A 24,613-nucleotide genomic window follows, 5' to 3' on the forward strand; every position below is an offset into this window, starting at 1 on the left:
TCTACATCCACATTCCCTACAGTAGCTGCCAGCCAGGTCCACTGTAGAGAGCAAGCAAAAGGAGCTGATGCACTTTGAGGTTTAGCCTAGCTCAAATGCACCCCATCCTTTGCTTATCCCAATTCAATAAGACACATCCAAACGCTCAGTATAGCTGGGTTGGTTGTTTAGTAACAAAACTGACACGTGCACAACAGACAGGGTTGGCTTAGATCATGGGGTGGCAAACTCATTCAATGGAGGGCCTAGTGTCTGTTGTTTTTTTCCTGTCAATTAAGACCTAGACAACCAGGCGAGGGGAGTTACTTACTAATTAGTGACCTTAATTGATCAACCAAGCACAAGGGACCCTCGGACACTCGGCCCTCCGTGGAATGAGTTTGACACGTAAAATATTTAGTCTCCAATGTTTTATTGAAAACGTAAATACAATGGGCACGTGTTGTCTCAAATGCATCGTTACAATTGTCGGTTAGCAAGCGAGTGAATTTTTTGCCATATTAGCATAGATGTGGCATCAGCCAAAGCACCTCAGCAAGACATGGTATCAAGAACAAAATGAAACTAGCTGAAACGAGCCGCATAAGATTCCCCACATGACAGCTTTGGTAGCTGTCTGGCCAGAATCACAAGGCCTAAGTAACTTGGAGCTCATTAATGGGGGTAATGCTTGGATGGTCTACATTGTATCTGGCCATCCAGAATCACAACAAGGCCTAAGTAACTTGGAGCTCATTAATGGGGTAATGCTTGGTCTACATTAGGGCCAAAATATTATATCACTGTATCTATTTAAAAGAAAAAAGAAAAAAAAAAGAATGGTATGACGGTATTTTTACTTTTTGAATAATACAAGTTCTACATTTGCTTTGAGTAGTGAGTGATCCCAGGGTGCTTTATGAGTAGTGAGTGACCCCAGGGTGCTTTATGAGTAGTGAGTGATCCTAGGGTGCTTTATGAGTAGTGAGTGATCCTAGGGTGCTTTATGAGTAGTGAGTAGTGATCCCAGGGTGCTTTATGAGTAGTGAGTGATCCTAGGGTGCTTTATGAGTAGTGAGTAGTGATCCCAGGGTGCTTTATGAGTAGTGAGTAGTGATCACAGGGTGCTTTATGAGTAGTGAGTAGTGATCCCAGGGTGCTTTATGAGTAGTGAGTGATCCTAGGGTGACAATGCAAACATTCTAAGTGATTTCAATGAGTCTCTCCATTCTGATTGGTTCATACTGTTCAATTCAAGTTCAACGAAAACAAATTTCAGCACTTTTATTATTTCGGTATTTCCTGTACTCAATTTGCAGTGGTGGAAAAAGTACCCAATTGTCATACATAACAGAAAGTTATTTAAGTATAAGTGAAAGTCACCCAGGAAAATACTACTTGAGTAAAAGTATTTGGTTTTAAATATACTTAGGTATCAAAAGTAAAAGTATAAATAATTTCAAATTCCTTGTATTAAGCAAACCAGATGGCACTGTTTTATTTTTTTTTATTTTTAAGACACTAACAGCTTACAGACGGTAGGCAATTAAGGTCACAGTTATGAGAACTTAGGACACTTAAGAGGTCTTTCTACTGACTCTGAAAAGCACCAAAAGAAAGATGCCTGTGCCTTAGGCATGCTGCAAGAAGGCATGAGGACTGCAGGGCAATAAATTGCAACGTCCGTGCTGTGAGATGCCTAAGAGAGCGCTACAGGGAGACAGGACGGACAGCTGATCGTCCTCGCAGTGGCAGACCACGTGTAACAACAGCTGCACAGGATCGGTAAATCTAAAACATCACACCTGCGGGACAGGTACAGGAAGGCAACAACAACTGCCCGAGTTACACCAGGAACGCACAATCCCTCCATCAGTGCTCGGACTGTCCGCAATAGGCTGAGAGAGGCTGGACTGAGGGCTTGTAGGCCTGTTGTAAGGCAGGTCCTCACCAGACATCACCGGCAACAACATCGCCTATGGGCACAAACCCACCATTGCTGGACCAGACAGGACTGGCAAAAAGTAGTCTTCACTGACAAGTCGGGGTTTTGTCTTACCAGGGGTGATGGTCGGATTCGCGTTTATCATCGAAGGAATGAGCGTTACACCGAGGCCTGTACTCTGGAGCGGGATCGATTTGGAGGTGGAGGGTCTGTCATGGTCTGGGGCGGTGTGTCACAGCATCATCGGACTGAGCTGGTTGTCATTGCAGGCAATCTCAATGCTGTGTGTTACAGGGAAGACATCCTCCTCCCTCATGTGGTACCCTTCCTGCAGGCTCATCCTGACATGACCCTCTAGCATGACAATGCCATCAACCATACTGCTCGCTCTGTGCGTGATTTCCTGCCAGACAGGAATGTCAGTGTTCAGCCATGGCCAGCGAAGAGCCCGGATCTCAATCCCATTGAGCACGTCTGGGACCTGTTGAATCGGAGGGTGAGGGCTAGGGCCATTCCCCCCAGAAATGTCCGGGAACTTGCAGGTGCCTTGGTGGAAGAGTGGGGTAAGATCTCACAGCAAGAACTGGAAAATCTGGTGCAGTCCATGAGGAGGAGATGCACTGCAGTACTTAATGCAGCTGGTGGCCACACTAGATACTGCCTTTTGATTTTGAACCCCCCCCTTTGTTCAGGGACACATTATTCAATTTCTGTTAGTCACATGTCTGTGGAACTTGTTCAGTTTATGTCTCAGTTGTTGAATCTTGTTATGTTCATACAAATATTTACACATGTTAAGTTTGCTGAAAATAAACGCAGTTGACAGTGAGAGGACGTTTATTTTTTCTGTTGAGTTTACAACTGCTAACGAGAAAGCTGCAACGTAAGGACCTGCACTTCTTTCAACACATGCATTCAGAGCTTGAACGTCAAGACAAGGATACAGCCACAGCTTGACAGTGGACGTTACGTGGGAGCAAGTCCAGAGCATCTTATCTGAGTTTGACAGTCGCTTCGCTGACGTTGCATCACTTGAGCCTGTTGACACTTATATGTGCTTTCCGTTTTGGCACAGACATAAATGTGGAAGTCATTGCCTCCAAAAATGGAACCACTTTTTTCAGTTGGGACACAACTATAGCAGAAACTGAAATTGTCAACCTTTCAAAATGACATTCAGCTGAAATCCAAGGGCAACCACTGAGATGAAGGAATAGCTCAGGGAGCTACTGCTACAGGAGAAGTATCTCAACATAAGAAGTTGTGCTCTCAACTTATCAGCTCCTTTTGGATCAACCTACCTCCTTGTGAGTCTACATTTTCTCACATCAAGATAATAAAGTCCATGTACAGATCTACTATGACTGATGACCACTTTGTGAGAGACTTGCATGAGACTTGCAACAAGCTGCTACAGCCCTGACTTTGACAAACGACGTGCCTCCACCCAATACCAAAAGTCACACTAAAAAGGTAGGAAATGAAATGAGTTGCACTTATTTGTGGAAAACATGTTATTGGTCCCACGTTATATTTGGGTATCATAGCAACAGGTCCATACTCAGTGGTGTGATGGCTTTTCATACTGTTTGATGGTTTGTTTAGAGACTGGTAGATCTCCATCAGGTTTGTAAATGGGGGGGGGGGGGGGGAGTAGATCTGACATCAAAGAAGTTTGGGCAATACCTGGTCTACATTGTATCTGGCCATCCAGAATCACAAGGCCTAAGTAACTTGGAGCTCATTAATGGGGTAATGATTGGATGGTCTACATTGTATCTGGCCATCCAGAATCACAACAACGCACAGCCTTCTTCTCCATTGAAGCGTTTACATCATTTTCATGATGTTGTCAGTTAACCCGTCTATTTCTTTAATATCTTCATATATTAGTGTCAATCTGGTCCTAAAGAACAGTGAGCTTCTCTGCAGCTGTCTCATAGTGTAGTTTCCCCTTCTCCAAATAGACAACTTGATATTCAAAAACCTAATAGAAGCTTGCGAGGCGAGAAACATTTTGAGCCAGAGGACATGTGCAGTCTGTCTCTTTGTGGCAGTTATATCTTCCTCTCTCTTCCTCCCCCTCTCGCTGGCTCTCATTTGAACCTGTTAACCATACAGACTTGTAGCCCAGCTGGGTTTCTGGGTAATTCCATGTAAAAGGACCATGAGCACCAATATGTGAAGTTCATAGGAGCATATTAAATTAGGTGTCAAATGAAAATTAATAGTCTGTATTTTTGGGACATGAATTCAGACCTTGACTTTATCCACATTTTGTAACGTTACAGCTTTATTCTAAAATTGATTAAAATAGTTTTTTCCCCCTCATCAATCTACACATACCCCATAATGGCAAAGCAAAACATTTTTTTAAATAAATTTGGCAATTTATAAAAAAATTAAAATGTACATTTTACATAAGTATTCAGACCCTTTACTCAGTACCTTTGGCAGCAATTACAGTCTTCTTGGGTATGATGCTACAAGCTTGGCACACCTGTATTTGTGGATTTTCTCTCATTCTTCTATGCAGATCTTCTCAAGCTCTGTCAGGTTGGATGGGGAGGATCGCTGCACAGCTATTTTTAGGTCTCTCCATAGATGTTAGATCGGGTTCAAGTCCGCGCTCTGGCTGGGCCACTCAAGGACATTCAGAGACTTGTCCCGAAGCCACTCCTGTGTTGTCTTGGCTGTGTGCTTAGGGTCGTTGTCCTGTTGGAAGGTGAACCAGAGGGTGGTGGGGGGGATAGCCTCTGTGTTAAAGAATAGGATAGCCTCTGTGTTAAAGAATAGGATAGCCTCTGTGTTAAAGAATAGGACAGCCTCTGTGTTAAAGAATAGGACAGCCTCTGTGTTAAAGAATAGGATAGCCTCTGTGTTAAAGAATAGGACAGCCTCTGTGTTAAAGAATAGGATAGCCTCTGTGTTAAAGAATAGGATAGCCTCTGTGTTAAAGAATAGGATAGCCTCTGTGTTAAAGAATAGGATAGCCTCTGTGTTAAAGAATAGGATAGCCTCTGTGTTAAAGAATAGGATAGCCTCTGTGTTAAAGAATAGGATAGCCTCTGTGTTAAAGAATAGGATAGCCTCTGTGTTAAAGAATAGGACAGCCTCTGTGTTAAAGAATAGGATAGCCTCTGTGTTAAAGAATAGGATAGCCTCTGTGTTAAAGAATAGGACAGCCTCTGTGTTAAAGAATAGGACAGCCTCTGTGTTAAAGAATAGGACAGCCTCTGTGTTAAAGAATAGGATAGTGGGCCTCCCGGGTGGCGCAGTGGTCTAGGGCACTGCATCGCAGCGCTAGCTGTGCCACCAGAGTCTCTGGGTTCGCGCCCAGGCTCTGTCGCAGCCGGCCGCGACCGGGAGGTCCGTGGGGCGACGCACAATTGGCCTAGCGTCGTCCGGGTTAGGGAGAGTTTGGCCGGTAGGGATATCCTTGTCTCATCGCGCTCCAGCGACTCCTGTGGCGGCCCGGGCGCAGTGCGCACTAACCAAGGGGGCCAGGTGCACGGTGTTTCCTCCGACACATTGGTGCGGCTGGCTTCCGGGTTGGAGGCGCGCTGTGTTAAGAAGCTTGGTTGGGTTGTGCTTCGGAGGACGCATGGCTTTTCGACCTTCGTCTCTCCTGAGCCCGTATGGGAGTTGTAGCGATGAGACAAGATAGTAATTACTAGCGATTGGATACCACGAAAATTGGGGAGAAAAGGGGGTAAAATGTATATATAAAATAAAAAATAAAAATAAAGAATAGGACAGTGTTCTAATCCGATCACAAATGATCCAGGTAATAAGCATGTTATAGTTCTGATAGTTGTGTGTGCTGTGGTTGTATCTCACAATTTTTTTTAATATAACTGATGCGTCTACACCCATGGTGACAGTGCGATCCAATGCATCCTTCTAGTTCATGTCGTGTTGTCCTCCAGTCAGATTCAGATCATACAGTGAGCTCCAACAGTATTGGGACAGTGACCCATGTGTTGTTGTTTTGGGATTTGAAATGATACAATGACTATGAGGTTAAAGAGCAGGACTGTGTCAGCTTTCATTTTAGGGTATTATCATCCATATTGGGTGAACCGTTTTAGAATCACTTTTTGTACATAGTCCCCCCCCCCCCCCCCCCCCCATTTTCAAGGATTAAAAGTATTGGGACAAATTCACTTATGTGGATTAAAGTAGTGACGTTTAGTATTTGGTCCCATATTCATAGCACACAATGATTACATCAAGCTTGTGAAGTGGGTACCACTTTCAGATTTATTTTGGGGCCACATAAAAATGAATGGTAAATGACGTATTGTGTCATTTTGGAATCACTTTTATTGTAAATAAAAATAGGTTTCTAAACGCTTCTACATTAATGTGGATGCTACCATGTTTACGGATAATCCTGACGAGTGAGAAAGTTAGAGTCATAAATATCATACCATCCCAAACAATGCTAACCTCCCCTGTTATTGTAGTGGTGAGATGTTAGCATGTCTTGGGGGTATGATATAAAATGCTAACCTCCCCTGTTATTGTAATGGTGAGATGTTAGCATGTCTTGGGGGTATGATATAAAATGCTAAGCTCCCCTGTTATTGTAATGGTGAGATGTTAACATGTCTTGGGGGTATGATATAAAATGCTAACCTCCCCTGTTATTGTAATGGTGAATGGTTAGCTTGTCATGGGGGTATGATATAAAATGCTAACCTCCCCTGTTATTGTAGTGGTGAGATGTTAGCATGTCTTGGGGGTATGATATAAAATGCTAACCATCCCTGTTATTGTAATGGTGAGATGTTAGCATGTATTGGGGGTATGATATAAAATGCTAACCTCCCCTGTTATTGTAGTGGTGAGATGTTAGCATATCTTGGGTGTATGATATAAAATGCTAACCATCCCTGTTATTGTAATGGTGAGATGTTAGCATGTCTTGTGGGTATGATATAAAATGCTAACCATCCCTGTTATTGTAATGGTGAGATGTTAGCATGTCTTGGGGGTATGATATAAAATGCTAACCATCCCTGTTATTGTAATGGTGAGATGTTAGCATGTCTTGTGGGTATGATATAAAATGCTAACCATCCCTGTTATTGTAATGGTGAGATGTTAGCATGTCTTGGGGGTATGATATAAAATGCTAACCATCCCTGTTATTGTAATGGTGAGATGTTAGCATGTCTTGGGGGTATGAAATGTGTTAATCTTTAACTTTCTCACTTACCATTATTCACTTCTTGTCAAGCAAAAACAACAATCATTGCCGTGAGATGGTTATGTGTGGATAGTTCTCTTAAAGACGTGGTTTATTTTGTAAACTTGGCTTATATTTGTTTCACCCAAGCTTAGATGGCCTGCTTTGTCTGTTTTGCGGATGTTACGGTATGTCCGACTTCGTCCCTCCCAGCACCTTTCTCTCTTTCAATCAGCCTTTCTCTCCCCATCCATCTAAAGACTGTCAACTAGAAGCCAGTTAGCCTGCCAGTCACTCAGCCAGCCAGTCAGTCAGTTTGTCACTCAGCCCGCCAGTCACTCAGCCAGTCAGTCAGTCAGTTTGTCTCTCAGCTTGCCACTCACTCAGCCAGCCAGTCAGTCAGTTTGTCTCTCAGCTTGCCAGTCACTCAGCCACAGATCTATAGGAATCACATTGTCCTAACTGATCCTGTAGATTACACCACCTGATGAATGTGCCCAATCACTCTAAACAGACAGTAAATATGAAGCAGCCATGCTGTCTGCCTGTCTCTGTCTGCCTGTTTGTCTCTCTCTGTGTCAGTCTCTCTCTCTCTGCCTGTCTCTCTGTCTGTCTGAAACACAGCCATATCTGACTATGTATAAAGGCTCCAGGTCCTGCTCTGACTTCAGAAGCTGGACGGTGTTTCCTCCAACACATTGGTGCGTCTGGCTTCCGGGTTAAGCGAGCATTGTGTCAAGAAGCAGTGCGGCTTGACAGGGTCGTGTTTCGGAGGACGCATGACCCTCCACCTTCGCCTCTCCTGGGTCCGTAGAGGAGTTGCAGCGACGGGACAAGATTTTACCTGCCAATTGGGGGAAGAAAAGGGGTACAAAAAAATAATATTTGGAAACAGGGATGAAGGGCCTACCTGAATGTAACGCTAATTTCGTTAACAATCCCCCCCCCCAAAAAAAATTTATACAATATTTGTCACGTTTTGTAAACAGGTGTAGACTAACTGTGAAATGCTTAGTGCTGGGTCCGTTTTCTATCAATGCATTGTTAAAAATATATATAAATACAAGTGACCCGGCCAAGTGAAACTGAGGGCAGCTGGTGGTGGGTTTAGTTTTGGTGTTATTCGTTTCACCGTCTGTCTCAACACGTTCCTCAACCTGCCTGAGGGGAAGACAACCTGTCAGAGAGAGAGAGAGGTTTATGGTTTTGACTATATGTGACTCACTCCTGAGGGGCTTTCTTGCCTGGGCAGGAAGAGGAAGTAGTTTTAGGGGGACTTGTCCTTTCTGCTAGCCTGGTCCTAGATCTGTTGTCTCCTTCTGTAGCCTGGTCCCAGATCTGTTGTCTCCTTCTGTAGCCGGGTCCCAGATCTGTTGTCTCCTTCTGTAGCCGGGTCCCAGATCTGTCGTCTCCTTCTGTAGCCTGGTCCCAGATCTGTCGTATCCTTCTGTAGCCTGGTCCCAGGTCTGTCGTATCCTTCTGTAGCCGGGTCCCAGATCTGTCGTCTCCTTCTGTAGCCGGGTCCCAGATCTGTCGTCTCCTTCTGTAGCCGGGTCCCAGATCTGTCGTCTCCTTCTGTAGCCGGGTCCCAGATCTGTCGTCTCCTTCTGTAGCCGGGTCCCAGATCTGTCGTATCCTTCTGTAGCCTGGTCCCAGATCTGTTGTCTCCTTCTGTAGCCGGGTCCCAGATTTCCATTTCCTGTAGTTCACGATCATCTCCTTTGTCTTGCTGATGTTTGAGGGAAAGGTTGTTGTCCTGGCACCACACAGCCAGGTCTCTGACCTCCTCCCTGTAGGCTGTCTCGTCGACGTTGGTGATCAAGCCTACCACTGTCGTGTTTTCTGCAAACTTAATAATGGTGTTGGAATCGTGCTTGGCCACGCAGTTGTGGGTGAACAGGGAGTACATGAGGGACTAAGCATTCACCCCTGAGGGGCCCCCGTGTTGAGGGTCAGCGTGGCGGATGTATTGTTTGCATAACCTCACCACCTGGGGGGGACGGCCCATCAGGAAGTCCAGGATCCAGTTGCAGAGGGAGGTGTTTAGTCCCAGAGTCCATAGATTAGTGATGAGCTTTGAGGGCACTATGGTGTTGAACGCTGAGCTGTAGTCAATGAATAGAATTCTCACATAAGTGTTCCTTTTGTCCATTTGGGAAAGGGCAGTGTGGAGTGCAATAGAGATTGCATCATCTGCGGATCTGTTGGGGCGGTATGCATTTGGAGTGAGTCTAGGGTTTCTGGGATAATGGTGTTGATGTGAGCCATGACCAGCCTTTCAAAGCACTTCATGACAACAGACTTGAGTGCTACGGGTCGGTAGTAATTTAGGCAGGTTACATTGGCGTTCTTGGGCACAGGGAGTATGGTGGCCTGCTTAAAACGTGTTGGTATTACAGACTCAGACAGGGAGAGGTTGAAAATGTCAGTGAAGACACTTGCCAGCTAGTCAGTGCATGGTGCGAGTACACGTCCTGGTAATCCGTCTGGCCCTGCAGCCTTGTGAATGTTAACCTGTTTAAAGGTCTGACTCACATTGGCTATGGAGAGTGTGATCACACAGTCGTCCGGAACAGCTGGTACTCTCATGCATGGTTCACTGTTACTAGCCTCGAAGTGTGCATCGAAGGTATTTAGCTCCTCTGGTAGGCTTGCATCACTGGATAGCTCGCAGCTGGGTTTCTCTTTGTAATCCGTGATAGTTTGCAAGCCCTGCCACATCCGACGAGCATCCGAGCCAGTGGAGTAGGATTCGATCTTGGTCCTGTATTGACACTCTGCCTGTTTGTTGGTTCATCGGAGGGCATAGCGAGATTTATTATAAGAGTCCGGATTAGTGTCCCGCTCCTTGAAAGTGACAGATCTAGCCTTTAGCTCAGTGCAGATGTTGCCTGTAATCCATGGCTTCTGGTTGGGATATGTACGTACAAGGCTTTCCGTTAGTCGTTAATAGCCAGCTTTTGGGCGTATTAAGCCGATAAAGTTGGCCCCCGGACAATTGTCTGGGAGACGGGGGAAAAAAGATCCCATGATTTTTTTGCCTATTCATTGATGGAATTATCAGTTGATGTAAATACATTTGATCGGTTATGCTTATCGGTATATGAGTTAATTTGCATAATTTAGCGGAATTAAATTGGTGCATGTATATTCATGATGTATCTTTTATATATCACACACAAAAGCATACAGAGCCTTTTTATAAGCTCAATCATTGCTCAACAATTCTAAATGCAATCGAGTGTTAAACTTTTTTTTTGACCATGGTTTTTAAAAGAGGCTAAACGTTTATTTCTCAACTGGTAATTGATGCGCGCTTCCCATTCGCCATTCAAATGCATAGGCAATGGACGGTAGGCTTCGTCAGCGCATCACACACCACTTTGCGATGAGCTGGAGGCAGTACGTACATTGAAAACATATATAGCTACTTAATTGTTTGAAACCTGAACTTTTTTACAACATAATATTATGAGACATGTTTTACCTTGGTTCAAAGTAGCCTCCTATCATATGTGTGGAAGTTATTGAATTATAAAGACTCCCATATGCCGTTGAAACAAGTAACCTGTTGTTTTAGCCAGACAGCTATATACCATTGAAACCAGTAACCTATTGTTTTAGACTTCCATAGGCCATTGAAACCAGTAACCTATTGTTTTAGACTCCCATAGGCCATTGAAACCAGTAACCTATTGTTTTAGACTTCCATATGCCATTGAAACCAGTAACCTATTGTTTTAGACTTCCATATGCCATTGAAACCAGTAACCTATTGTTTTAGACTTCCATATGCCATTGAAACCAGTAACCTATTGTTTTAGACTTCCATAGGCCGTTGAAACCAGTAGACTATTGTTTTAGACCCCAATATGCCATTGTAACCTGTTGTTTTAGACCCCAATATGCCATTGAAACCAGTAACCTGTTGTTTTAGACCCCAATATGCCATTGAAACCAGTAACATATTGTTTTAGACCCCAATATGCCATTGAAACCAGTAACATATTGTTTTAGACCCCAATATGCCATTGAAACCAGTAACCTGTTGTTTTAGACCCCAATATGCCGTTGAAACCAGTAACCTATTGTTTTAGACCCCAATATGCCATTGAACCCAGTAACCTGTTGTTTTAGACCCCAATATGCCATTGAAACCAGTAACATATTGTTTTAGACCCCAATATGCCATTAAAACCAGTAACATATTGTTTTAGACCCCAATATGCCATTGAAACCAGTAACCTATTGTTTTACACTTCCATATGCCATTGAAACCAGTAACCTATTGTTTTAGACTTCCATATGCCATTGAAACCAGTAACCTGTTGTTTTAGACCCCCATATGCCATTGAAACCAGTAACCTATTGTTTTACACTTCCATATGCCATTGAAACCAGTAACCTATTGTTTTAGACTTCCATATGCCATTGAAACCAGTAACCTGTTGTTTTAGACCCCCATATACCATTGAAACCAGTAACCTATTGTTTTAGACTCCCATATGCCGTTGAAACCAGTAACCTATTGTTTTAGACTCCCATATGCCGTTGAAACCAGTAACCTATTGTTTTAGACAGACATCTATATACCATTGAAACCAGTAACCTGTTGTTTTAGACTCCCATATGCCATTGAAACCAGTAACCTATTGTTTTAGACTCCCATATGCCGTTGAAACCAGTAACCTATTGTTTTAGACAGACATCTATATACCATTGAAACCAGTAACCTGTTGTTTTAGACAGACATCTATATACCGTTGAAACCAGTAACCTATTGTTTTAGACTCCCATATGCCATTGAAACCAGTAACCTATTGTTTTAGACTCCCATATGCCGTTGAAACCAGCAACCTATTGTTTTAGACAGACATCTATATACCATTGAAACCATTAACCTATTGTTTTAGACTTCCATATGCCATTGAAACCAGTAACCTATTGTTTTAGACAGACATCTATATGCCATTGAAACCAGTAACCTATTGTTTTAGACTTCCATATGCCATTGAAACCAGTAACCTATTGTTTTAGACCCCAATATGCCATTGAAACCAGTAACCTATTGTTTTAGACAGACATCTATATACCGTTGAAACCAGTAACCTATTGTTTTAGACTCCCATATGCCATTGAAACCAGTAACCTATTGTTTTAGACTCCCATATGCCGTTGAAACCAGTAACCTATTGTTTTAGACTTCCAAATGCCATTGAAACCAGTAACCTATTGTTTTAGACAGACAGCTATATACCGTTGAAACCAGTAACCTATTGTTTTAGACAGACAGCTATATACCGTTGAAACCAGTAACCTATTGTTTTAGACAGACAGCTATATACCGTTGAAACCAGTAACCTATTGTTTTAGACAGACATCTATATATACACCATTGAAACCAGTAACCTATTGTTTTAGCCAGACAGCTATATACCATTGAAACCAGTAACCTATTGTTTTAGACAGACAGCTATATACCGTTGAAACCAGTAAACTATTGTTTTAGACAGACAGCTATATACCGTTGAAACCAGTAACCTATTGTTTTAGACAGACAGCTATATACCGTTGAAACCAGTAACCTATTGTTTTAGACAGACATCTATATATACACCATTGAAACCAGTAACCTATTGTTTTAGCCAGACAGCTATATACCATTGAAACCAGTAACCTATTGTTTTAGACAGACATCTATATATACCATTGAAACCAGTAACCTATTGTTTTAGCCAGACAGCTATATACCGTTGAAACCAGTAACCTATTGTTTTAGACTTCCATATGCCATTGAAACCAGTAACCTATTGTTTTAGACTTCCATATGCCATTGAAACCAGTAACCTATTGTTTTAGACCCCCATATGCCATTGAAACCAGTAACCTGTTGTTTTAGACAGACAGCTATATACCGTTGAAACCAGTAACCTATTGTTTTAGACAGACATCTATATATACCATTGAAACCAGTAACCTATTGTTTTAGCCAGACAGCTATATACCATTGAAACCAGTAACCTATTGTTTTAGACCCCCATATGCCATTGAAACCAGTAACCTATTGTTTTAGACCCCCATATGCCATTGAAACCAGTAACCTATTGTTTTAGACAGACATCTATATACCGTTGAAACCAGTAACCTATTGTTTTAGACTCCCATATGCCATTGAAACCAGTAACCTATTGTTTTAGCCAGACAGCTATATACCATTGAAACCAGTAACCTATTGTTTTAGCCAGACAGCTATATACCGTTGAAACCAGTAACCTATTGTTTTAGACTCCCATGTGCCATTGAAACCAGTAACATATTGTTTTAGACCCCCATATGCCATTGAAACCAGTAACCTATTGTTTTAGACTTCCATATGCCATTGAAACCAGTAACCTATTGTTTTAGACTTCCATATGCCATTGTAACCTGTTGTTTTAGACAGACATCTATATACCATTGAAACCAGTAACCTATTGTTTTAGACTTCCATATGCCATTGAAACCAGTAACCTGTTGTTTTAGACAGACATCTATATACCATTGAAACCAGTAACCTATTGTTTTAGACCCCCATATACCATTGAAACCAGTAACCTATTGTTTTAGACTTCCATATGCCATTGAAACCAGTAACCTATTGTTTTAGACTTCCATATGCCATTGAAACCAGTAACCTATTGTTTTAGACCCCAATATGCCATTGAAACCAGTAACCTATTGTTTTAGACTTCCATATGCCATTGAAACCAGTAACCTGTTGTTTTAGACAGACATCTATATACCATTGAAACCAGTAACCTATTGTTTTAGACTTCCATATGCCATTGAAACCAGTAACCTGTTGTTTTAGACAGACATCTATATACCATTGAAACCAGTAACCTATTGTTTTAGACCCCCATATACCATTGAAACCAGTAACCTATTGTTTTAGACTTCCATATGCCATTGAAACCAGTAACCTGTTGTTTTAGACAGACATCTATATACCATTGAAACCAGTAACCTATTGTTTTAGACTTCCATATGCCATTGAAACCAGTAACCTGTTGTTTTAGACAGACATCTATATACCATTGAAACCAGTAACCTATTGTTTTAGACCCCCATATACCATTGAAACCAGTAACCTATTGTTTTAGACTTCCATATGCCATTGAAACCAGTAACCTGTTGTTTTAGACTTCCATATGCCATTGAAACCAGTAACCTATTGTTTTAGACCCCAATATGCCATTGAAACCAGTAACCTATTGTTTTAGACTCCCATATGCCATTGAAACCAGTAACCTATTGTTTTAGACCCCAATATGCCATTGAAACCAGTAACCTATTGTTTTAGACTCCCATATGCCATTGAAACCAGTAACCTATTGTTTTAGACTTCCATATGCCATTGAAACCAGTAACCTATTGTTTTAGACCCCAATATGCCATTGAAACCAGTAACCTATTGTTTTAGACTTCCATATGCCATTGAAACCAGTAACCTATTGTTTTAGACCCCAATATGCCATTGAAACCAGTAACCTATTGTTTTAGACTCCCATATGCCATTGAAACCAGTAACCTATTGTTTTAGACTTCCATATGCCATTGAAACCAGTAACCTATTGTTTTAGCCAGACAGCTATATACCGTTGAAACCAGTAACCTATTGTTTTAGCCAGACAGCTATATACCGTTGAAACCAGTAACCTATTGTTTTAGACTTCCATATGCCATTGAAACCAGTAACCTATTGTTTTAGCCAGACAGCTATATACCATTGAAACCAGTAACCTATTGTTTTAGCCAGACAGCTATATACCGTTGAAACCAGTAACCTATTGTTTTAGACTCCCATATGCCATTGAAACCAGTAACATATTGTTTTAGACCCCCATATGCCATTGAAACCAGTAACCTATTGTTTTAGACTTCCATATGCCATTGAAACCAGTAACCTATTGTTTTAGACTTCCATATGCCATTGAAACCAGTAACCTATTGTTTTAGACCCCCATATGCCATTGAAACCAGTAACCTATTGTTTTAGACTTCCATATGCCATTGAAACCAGTAACCTATTGTTTTAGACTTCCATATGCCATTGAAACCAGTAACCTATTGTTTTAGACAGACATCTATATACCGTTGAAACCAGTAACCTATTGTTTTAGACCCCATATGCCATTGAAACCAGTAACCTATTGTTTTAGCCAGACAGCTATATACCGTTGAAACCAGTAGCCTATTGTTTTAGACAGACATCTATATACCATTGAAACCAGTAACCTGTTGTTTTAGACTTCCATATGCCGTTGAAACCAGTAACCTATTGTTTTAGACTTCCATATACCATTGAAACCAGTAACCTGTTGTTTTAGACTTCCAAATGCCATTGAAACCAGTAACCTATTGTTTTAGACCCCAATATACCGTTGAAACCAGTAACCTATTGTTTTAGACTTCCATATACCATTGAAACCAGTAACCTATTGTTTTAGACTTCCATATGCCATTGAAACCAGTAACCTATTGTTTTAGACTTCCATATACCATTGAAACCAGTAACCTATTGTTTTAGACTCCCATATGCCATTGAAACCAGTAACCTATTGTTTTAGACTTCCAAATGCCATTGAAACCAGTAACCTATTGTTTTAGACTCCCATATGCCATTGAAACCAGTAACCTATTGTTTTAGACTTCCAAATGCCATTGAAACCAGTAACCTATTGTTTTAGACTCCCATATGCCATTGAAACCAGTAACCTATTGTTTTAGACTCCCATATGCCATTGAAACCAGTAACCTATTGTTTTAGACCCCAATATGCCGTTGAAACCAGTAACCTGTTGTTTTAGACCCCCATATACCATTGAAACCAGTAACCTATTGTTTTAGACTCCATATGCCATTGAAACCAGTTACCTATTGTTTTAGACTTCCATATGCCATTGAAACCAGTTACCTATTGTTTTAGACAGACATCTATATACCGTTGAAACCAGTAGCCTGTTGTTTTAGACCCCCATATACCATTGAAACCAGTAACCTATTGTTTTAGACCCCAATATACCGTTGAAACCAGTAACCTATTGTTTTAGACCCCAATATACCGTTGAAACCAGTAACCTATTGTTTTAGACCCCATATGCCATTGAAACCAGTAACCTATTGTTTTAGACAGACATCTATATACCGTTGAAACCAGTAGCCTGTTGTTTTAGACAGACATCTATATATTAGAGGTCGACCGATTATGATTTTTCAATGCCGATACCGATTATTGGAGGACAAAAAAGCCGATACCGATTAATCGGCCGATTTTATTAAAAACATTTTTTTTTAAATATATATATATATATATATATCATACACACACACACACACACACACACACACACACACACACACATTTTTGTAATAATGACAATTGCAACAATACTGAATGAACAATGAACACTTTTTTATTTTAACTTAATATAATACATAAATACACACACGCACACAGCTCTGAAGTGACAATGATACTGAAGAGTCTGCTTAGGAGACAAATACTCTCAACTGTTTGAATAAAAATAGAGTTTAAGTTACCTGTGATGAATGTTGAAAACAAAAACTTTAATTTCTATATGCAGGAAATCCTATTTTAATAATGGGCATGGTAAGAATTGACAACCAAAGTGCGAGTCATAATTCCCATGACACCTTTTAGCAAAATCTGAAAAGTGGTTCCTTCATTTATTCCATAGGATATTTTTAGATTCACTTAAAATAAGGTCTGTGTTTCGTGTAGGCTTACACCACCGTGCCAATTTTATAACTGTGTAGATATCCATAGGACAAGGTAACTCTGATCAATATTGGCTAAATATAAGCGAAGATACATTTTTTTGTAGAGTGGGTTTATGAAAATATGTTGACAAACGTTACCTTATCCTAGTGAGATTTACACGGGTATCAAAACGTCGAGGCGGTTTAAGCCTGCACGAAACACAGACCTTATTTGAAGTAGATCAAGACATTCTCTATGGAAGACATGAACGGTAAAATAACGAAGGAACCCCTTTCAAATTCAGCCGCAAGTTATTACAGGAATTATAACGCGTCGACTATTTCTCTCTAAACCATATACCTTTGACTAATCCGGAAACTATCACCTCGAAAACAAAACATTTATTCCGTTCCGTATTTTATCTAACGGGTGGCATCCATAAGTCTAAATATTCCTGTTACATTGCACAACCTTCAATGTTATGTCATAATTACGTAAAATTCTGGCAAATTAGTTCGCAAAGAGCCAGGCGGCCCAAACCGTTGCATATACCCTGACTCTGCGTGCAATGAACGCAAGAGAAGTGACACAATTTCACCTGGTTAATATTGCCTGCTAACCTGGATTTCTTTTAGCTAAATATGCAGGTTTAAAAATATATACTTGTGTATTGATTTTAAGAAAGGCATTGATGTTTATGATTAAGTACACATTGGAGCAATGACAGTCATTGATTGATTGTTTTTTATAAGATAAGTTTACCTTAGCTTACTGCATTCGCTAACAGGCAGGCTCCTCGTGGAGTGCAATGTAATCATCCACCGAGCTGACAAGGTTAAAAATCTGAGGCAGAACGTTCCTAGGCCGCCATTGAAAATAATAATGTTTTCTTAACTGACTTGCCTAGTTAAAGAAAGATTAAATAAAGGTGTATAAAAAGTTTAGACAAAGCAACGCATTCAAGGGTTTTTTCTTTGTTTTTACGATATTCTACATTGTAGAATAATAATGAAGACATCAACACTATGAAATCACCCATATGGAATCATGTAGTAACCAAAAAAAGTGTTAAACAAATCAAAATATATTTGAGATTCTTCAAAGTAGCCACCCTTTGCCTTGACAGCTTTGCACACTCTTGGCATTCTCTCAACCAGCTTCACCTGGAATGCTTTTCCAACAGTCTTGAAGGAGTTCCCACATATACTGAGCACTGTTGGCTGCTTTTCCTTCACTCTGCGGTCTAACTCATCCCAAACCATCTCAATTGGGTTGAGGTCAGGGGATTGTGGAGGCCAGGTCATCTGATGCAGCACTCCATCTCTCTCCTTCTTGGTCAAATAGCCCTTACACAGCCTGGAGGTGTGTTGGGTTATTGTCTTGTTGAAAAACAAATGATATTCCCACTAAGCACGAACCAGATGGGATGGTGTATCGCTGCAGAATGCTGTGGTAGCCATGCTGGTTAATTGTTAGTTTGTTGCTTGTAGAGCTCATCCAGTTTATTCTCCAGTGATTGCACGTTCTCCAATAGAACAGTGGGTAGAGGCAATTTACCCAACGTATTCTAGTCAGGTATCCTCGGCCTCTATAGCGCAGTTTTTTCCCCCAATGTCGGGCATTTTAGTCCTTCTCCACGATAATCAATGTCTTTCGCCTCCGACTCAATGAAGTAGAAGTCCTCCTCCAAATCGAGGTTAGTGATCACTGTTCTGATGTCCAGAAGCTCTTTTCGGGTCGTAGGAAAAGATGGCAGAAACATTAGGTACAAAAAAAAAAATAAGTTAAGATCAGCGCAGAAATATATAGCAGAATTGGTCAGGAGCCTGTAAAACTCCCGCCATTCCCTCCGGCGCCATTCTATCATCCATGCTATTACTGATAATGTTCTGGCAAGTTCTGTAGGAGCAGCATGCGGCACCCCTGTCATGCGAGGCAGAGGTCCCGTGTTTTGAGTCTCGGGTATGAGCTGGTTCTGGAGGAAGAGGTACGGCTAAGCGAGCACAGTGTGACGTCCTTTACGTGAGCAACGAGCACCGCCGAGTAACTCAGTCAGACAGCGCCGCTCTCAGCTTAGATCCCTGCCTACTTTCCCACACATGGCAGTCAGTGGAATGAAACCGTAGCCCGGTGTCACCCGTGGTCTCTCTCTCTCTCTGTCTGTCTGTCTGTCTCTGTCTCTGTCTCTGTCTCTGTCTCTGTCTCTGTCTCTTTCTCCACTCACTCACTCACTCACACTCTCTCTCTCTCTCTCTCTCTCTCTCTCTCTCTCTCTCTCTCTCTCTCTCTCTCTCTCTCTCCCTCTCACACTCACACTCACACTCACACTCACACTCACACTCACACTCACACTCACACTCACACTCACACTCACACTCACACTCACACTCACACTCACACTCACACTCACACTCACACTCACACTCTCACTCTCACTCTCACTCTCACTCTCACTCTCACTCTCACTCTCACTCTCTCACACACACACACACACACACACACACACACACGCTAGTGAAACAGCAGACCAGGAGAATGCACAGTTTATTATTAACAGTAGTGTGTCAGTGCTCTTACAGACAGAGGATAGACACTACGTAGGGGGGGGTAGATTGCCATTTGGGATGCAGTCAGCACCATGCATGGACACCACCTCAGCCACACACAGGCACACACACACACACAGACACACACACAGTCGCACACATCTATCTTGTCTATTGCTTGGGCCCACACAGTCGTGCACACACTTGTCAATCTCTCGGTCTGTTTGTGTCTGTCAATCTCTCGGCTCTCGGTCTGTTTGTGTCTGTCAATCTCTCTGCCTGTTTGTATCTGTCAATATCTTGGCCTGTTTGTCTGTCAGTCTCTGTCTGTCTGTTTTAGTGATGTACCGATATTACATTTTTGGCCAATACTGATATTCAATATTTTCCTTACCAAAAAAAAAACAATACCAATAACCGATATTTAAAATGTTAGCGGCCTTTTAAGCATTCTGGTACAGTTAAATAGTTACATACACACACATGAACGCAGCGGTCTAAGGCACTGCGTCTCTGTGCAAGAGGCGTCGCTACAGTCCCTGGTTCGAATCCAGGCTGTATCACATACGGCCGTGATTGGGAGTCCCATAGGGCGGCGCACACAATTGGCCCAGCGCCGTCCGGGTTTGGCCGGGGTAGGTCGTCATTGTAAATAAGAATTTGTTCTTAACTGACTTGCCTAGTTAAATAAAGGTTACACACACCACTGACCAAAAAGTTATTTTGTTGGCATTTACGTATGTCCCCATTACCAGTAAAACATAATCAAAACCTATTTCTTTCACTTACTTGCTGTGCTGTTTCGTTGTTCATTTGGTCCGTCGTTTCATTCTCAACCAGGATTTCTATGGAACGACGTTTGGGTCTTTGCGTGTCAAAAAAGATGGTTGACCAATCAGGACCTTAATATGACTGCACGTCACATAATAATTTAGCACGTTCATTCATTTTTTTTTTGTAGTTATTACAAATTTGATTACACTGTCACTCGTATTTCATATGTCACAATGATTCATCGATACGTTTGCTATGATGCTGGTAAATTTGTCTCGTGCACCTACAGTGCTGGTTATAAAGAAAAGCTAGCTAGCTGATTGATGCAAACAATGTTATTCCCCAAAAACACAGCAAAACGACATTGGTTTCAGGAGCTATATAGTTAGCTAGCTATCTATATATCTAGGTGTCATCTAAAATAACCTTAATAACCTGCCAGACCACTGACTCAAAGAGCTCTCATCCGGCCCCACATCACAGTTGAAGCCTCATTCAAGTTTCTAAAGACGGTTGACATCTAGTGGCAGCCTTAGGAAGTGCAACATAACCATTATCCCACCGTGTATTCAATAGGGGCTGGGTTGAAAATCGACTAACCTCAGATTTCAAATGTCTTTTTACTGTTTTATTTCTTTACTTACCTACCTACACACACACACACATACCTTTTTTTTCGCACTATTGGTTAGAGCCTGTAAGTAAGCATTTCACTGTAAGGTCTACACCTGTTGTATTCGGCGCACGTGACAAATTAACTTTGATTTGACTTTAGAATTGCATTGGGGGCATCCTTATTTCACTGTACAGCCTTACCTATGGATTGTGGATCAATAACATGAGGTATCGGTCTACTCAGTGACACCCAGAGAACATTAGCGACGTAGCTCTTATTGCAGGACTCAAACATCTGTGAATTTAGACACATTTATTGTCAACCCAATGTGTATTGAACACTATTCCCGAGGAAAAACAATACTGCGTGGATGTTTTTGGAATATGATAACTCTAAGGAGGACGTTGGGAATTGAGTAGACCGATATCCCATTTCATTGATCCCCAATCCTTTGTACAGTGCAATGTGAATGTCAATGCACACAATAGGCTGACTGGGGAGGTGATTTCACACAGCCACAGTCCCACGATAAGAGCTACAATGCTGAGTGTCTTGTTGACTGCTTGACTTGTTGACTGCTCGACATGTTGACTGCTCGACATGTTGACTGCTCGATCCAGCATTTTTAGCTAATATCGGCCGATTCCGATATGTTCACCGATATATCGCGCATCCCCTAATCTGTTTGTGTCTGTGGGTATCTTTTATCTGTGTTATCTGTGTGTTGTGATGGGACATACAGGATGTGATTTGCTCAGTAAATGGTACTCACTTCCTGTGCACCTGCCACAGGCCCAGCCCCAGGATTGGGGTTGCAGACGGAGTGGAGGGCTCTGACCGGGGTTCGGGTTAGTCCAGAACAGACAAGAGTTGAGAGGGCTCTGATTTGTGTGTGGTGTCAGAGGTTCATCTGTGTGTGTGGTGTCAGGGGTTCATCTGTGTGTGTGTGTGTGTGTGTGGTGTCAGGGGTTCATCTGTGTGTGTGTGTGTGTGGTGTCAGGGGTCCATCTGTGTGTGTGTGTGTGTGGTGTCAGGGGTCCATCTGTGTGTGTGTGTGTGTGGTGTCAGGGGTCCATCTGTGTGTGTGTGTGTGTGTGGTGTCAGGGGTCCGTCTGTGTGTGTGTGTTTGCCATACGGTCTGATAGAGATGATGTCATGATGCAGAGAATCACAACCAGTGACACAACCATCCTGTGTTAGATAACACCAGCAGGGCCCTACACACACACACACACACACACACACAGTACACACACACAGTACAAACACCCACACAGTACACACACACACAGGGCCACATTACCAGAAACCTGAGCTCTCCCGCCTTGTGCATGCTGTCATGACCAGCAGGAAAATAATCGATTTGAATTAAACTGCCTGGCTGTGTCAACACCCCTGTCCTCTTTTTCACATTATAGTAACCCGTTTACAACACAACTGTTAGCGTGTTGTTGGTAGGCTTCCCCAACTCCCCTCTAAATACGCTATGTCTAGGCAATATGATGCTACATAGACATATCAACCTCTTAAAGATGGGGGAGGGCCAATCAGATATGCTATATATATATATATATATAGGAAGTCCCTTTTCTGTTTCAGCATGACAATGTCCCTGTGCAAATAGCGAGGTCCATACAGAAATGGTTTGTCAAGATCGGTGTGGAAGAACTTGACTGGTCCCAGCTCTCTTCAGGTCATTGACCAGGTCCTGCCGTGTAGTTCTGGGCTGATCCCTCACCTTCCTCATGATCATTGATGCCCCACGAGGTGAGATCTTGCATGGAGCCCCAGACCGAGGGTGATTGACCGTCATCTTGAACTTCTTCCATTTTCTAATAATTGCGCCAACAGTTGTTGCCTTCTCACCAAGCTGCTTGCCTATTGTCCTGTAGCCCATCCCAGCCTTGTGCAGGTCTACCATTTTATCCCTGATGTCCTTACACAGCTCTCTGGTCTTGGCCATTGTGGAGAGGTTGGAGTCTGTTTGATTGAGTGTGTGGACAGGTGTCTTTTATACAGGTAACGAGTTCAAACAGGTGCAGTTAATACAGGTAATGAGTGGAGAACAGGAGGGCTTCTTAAAGAAAAACTAACAGGTCTGTGAGAGCCGGAATTCTTACTGGTTGGTAGGTGATCAAATACTTATGTCATGCAATAAAATGCAAATGAATTACTTAAAAATCATACAATGTGATTTTCTGGATTTTTGTTTTAGATTCCGTCTCTCACAGTTGAAGTGTACCTATGATAAAAATTACAGACCTCTACATGCTTTGTAAGTAGGAAAACTTGCAAAATCGGCAGTGTATCAAATACTTGTTCTCCCCACTGTATATGTATTTATATATTTATTTATTTATATATTATATTTATATATATGTATTTATATATATATTTATTTATTTATATGTATTTATATATATATATTGTGTATATATATATTTATTTTATATTTATATATATTATATATTTATTTATATACTGTATTATATATATGTATTTATATATATTTATTTATATATTATATTTATATATATGTATTTATCTTCATATATAATGAAGAGAAGCTTAGGCCTAGTCCTGAAGAGACCGAGCGAGACCAGGAAATGCCAGGCAGCATGTTCCCGACAACGAGATTCATTGCGGCATTTCAAGTTGACATGTTTTGAGTGCGAGTGACGTAGTAATTCCATTAGATTGCTGCAAACACAACATTACAGTTGGAACTTAATTTAGACAAAGAAAATGTCTCAACAGAATGAAACCAAATACTTGTCGCAATATTTAAAGAACTGGTTTAAACCGACACAAAAGTTTTTGAACAGGCTATATTGCAGCAATTGGCTCTACCAACAAAGTTGGGCCTACCAACAAAAGCTACTTAACAAATGACAGCAATAGACTAATGATATTTATTTGACAATAGACCACATCTTAAACTAAATACCAAGCACAAAATAAAAAACAACAGTTCAAACTTAATTTAGCCAACAAAAATGTCTCAGCAGAATGAAACGAAACACTTTGTTCATATGTAGAGAACTGGTTTGGATTCATAAATAAGTCTACAATAATAATTATTTACAATAATAATAAAACTAATGTATAATAAATATGAAAGTAAATAAATAAAAGTTAGAAAATTGTATCAAACCTGAATAGTCCTTCTCATCTTTGTCCACTACAATATTAAAACTTGTCTCTGAGGATATTCCCCTTGTTTACTACACTATTATTACTGTTACTGCTTCTATTACTACTATTGTTACTACTACTAATATTATTATTACTATTACTACTATTACTACTGCTATTACCTCTGCTATTATTAGTATTACTACTACTACTGCTATTACCTCTGCTATTATTGTTACTGTTACTACTGCTATTACTACTACTATTATGACTGTTGCTACTCTTGTTACTGCTATTACTATTATTATTACTACTACTGCTATTGTTATTACTACTACTGCTATTGTTATTACTACTACTACTATTACTACTACTGCTATTACTGCTGCTATTATTATTACTACTGCTATTACTACTGCTATTACTACTATTACTATTACTACTATTACTATTACTGCTATTACTACTATTACTATTGCTATTACTACTATTACTGCTGCTATTATTATTACTATTACTACTATTACTATTACTACTATTACTTTACTGCTATTACTACTATTACTATTGCTATTACTACTATTACTATTACTACTATTACTACTGCTATTACTACTATTACTATTACTACTATTACTACTATTACTACTATTACTGCTAT

The 24,613-nt window shown here is 41.1% G+C and overlaps 1 protein-coding gene across 2 annotated transcripts in view; it reads left to right on the forward strand.

Moving 5' to 3' along the window:
• The window catches only part of sos2 (son of sevenless homolog 2 (Drosophila)), a 118,086-nt gene that overhangs the window by 1,750 nt on the left and 91,723 nt on the right, over window positions 1-24,613 (forward strand). Inside the window, exon 1 of one of the 2 annotated variants that reach the window (XM_071366819.1) lies at window positions 2,555-3,397. The exons of the other annotated variant lie outside the window; for it this stretch is intronic. The gene's annotated coding sequence lies outside the window, so the exon portion shown is untranslated. Of the gene's footprint in view, window positions 1-2,554; window positions 3,398-24,613 lie in introns of those variants that run through there. 2 annotated transcript variants of the gene reach the window in all.

The sequence above is a fragment of the Salvelinus alpinus genome, chromosome 25, assembly GCF_045679555.1.
Source record: "Salvelinus alpinus chromosome 25, SLU_Salpinus.1, whole genome shotgun sequence".
NCBI lineage: Eukaryota > Metazoa > Chordata > Actinopteri > Salmoniformes > Salmonidae > Salvelinus > Salvelinus alpinus.